This window comes from Adiantum capillus-veneris, chromosome 11 (genome assembly GCF_014529385.1).
Source record: "Adiantum capillus-veneris isolate H3 chromosome 11, ASM1452938v2, whole genome shotgun sequence".
Classification (NCBI taxonomy): Eukaryota; Viridiplantae; Streptophyta; class Polypodiopsida; order Polypodiales; family Pteridaceae; genus Adiantum; species Adiantum capillus-veneris.
The window spans coordinates 86,030,539-86,032,174 of record NC_140941.1 but is presented as its reverse complement, the minus strand read 5'-3'; the positions used below and the strand labels follow the sequence as shown (position 1 = coordinate 86,032,174).

At 49.4% G+C, this 1,636-nt stretch overlaps 1 pseudogene; it reads left to right on the top strand.

The window, feature by feature from the left end:
• The first annotated feature begins 530 nt into the window (after nucleotides 1–530).
• Nucleotides 531–1,333, top strand: LOC147447579 (uncharacterized; annotated as a pseudogene).
• The last annotated feature ends 303 nt before the right edge of the window (nucleotides 1,334–1,636 follow it).

Below are 1,636 nucleotides of genomic sequence, written 5' to 3'. Positions count from 1 at the left end.
TGGCGAGGATGATGCTGCAAATGAATCACAAAGATAGACTTACTTGGAGAAAGAGATATCATCGCACAATCGAAGTACCCTTTGACAAAAGCAACTGCTCGCTAGTCAATCTACTCACTACTCGCTCGTGGATAGAATGTACCGGCGTCATTTTGAGCCGGTTTTCTAAAATTCCCAAAATTTTGTGCGCTCATGTGACTCCATCTTCCATGTGACCCTTTCACGGCTTCCTAGAGGAGGCTACTCTCCATTATAATAGTTTTCTAAAATTTGCAAAATTTTGTGCGCTTCATCTTCCATGTGCCCTTTCCCCACTTCCAAAAGGAGGCTACTCTCCATGATAATAGTTAGATAAGATACTTTGGCATTTCCATGGCCCCATGGACAAGCAGATACGTGCAAACAGACAAACTTTGTGGCGGTGACAACGCGTCGTCCCCTCATTGGCGATGCACGCACCTACACTCGATCATTGCCGCGTGTCCGAGCTAGAGGAGCGCTACGAAAGGCCTCTGCAGTGCGAGCGAGAAGCAGCAACAACCAGAATACTGATAAACAACATAGACCAGAGAGAGAGAGAGAGAGAGAAAGAGATTTATCTGAGTGTGTGTGCCACAATGTCGAGCTTTGTTGAGAAGATTGGTGAGAAGCTGCACATTGGCGGGCACAAGAAGGACGAAGAGGAGCAGAAGCACGGGCATCATGCAGCGCCTGCGCCTACGGGAGAGCATGGAGTTGAGCACACAGCCGGCTATGGAGAGCACCGAGTAGCTCACCCTGCTGGGGGAGCTTACGTAGAATCAGCTCCTTATGGTGACAAGCATGGGGTAGGGCATGTTGGAAGAGAGCACGGCCATGGACAATGTGGTCCTGCTGCAGACCAGAACGCCGGGTATGGCGCGGCTGCTGCTCATCATGTCGAATTAAAGGCCCTGTACTGGAGAAGGTGAACAACAAAAAGGGCAAGAAGCATCCTCATGAAGGATGTCGTCAGGGCGACGATGAAGGCAGCAGCAGCGAGAGCGATGGCGAGGGTGGCCGCAGGGTAAGGTGCTCCCTCCACCATTAATCCCTCTCCGAAGAGAGGACTACTCGCATTCTTCTAACTAAGTTCTAATCAATTTGCTCCTTGCGTCCAGGCGGACGTGTGTGACAGGGGCCTTAAAGAACGGAATTTTTTGGTTTGGTGTAGGAAAAAAAAACCAACCCCAAGACCCAAGATCTGGGTGCTCTAATAATAGTAAAAATAATAGTGTGAAAAAAGCATTTGTGTTGGTGTCACTCGCCCGGGACTACATTTGCGCAAATGAATGCTTGCTCTTATTCACAAAGAGCTTACATGTTGCAAATATTCTCAAATTGTGAGTTGTCATTGTCCAATTCAGCTCCTCCTCCTGCATCATCGCGCGACTAGTGTGAAGCTTCCTTTATCCACTGCTTTGTTTGTGATGGGAGACTCACGTCGCCTCTCTCCAATATTACCACATGGCATCCTGCTGGCACAGACCTCCCATAGTGGCCTTGCAAACCAGGCAATGGTTCAACATGGCCCTTGATGTGGCATCCAATGTCAGGGTGTTGTGTTGCGCTGACGACCTACTCTTGGATGGTATCCACCCCCGCCAGCATCATCTGC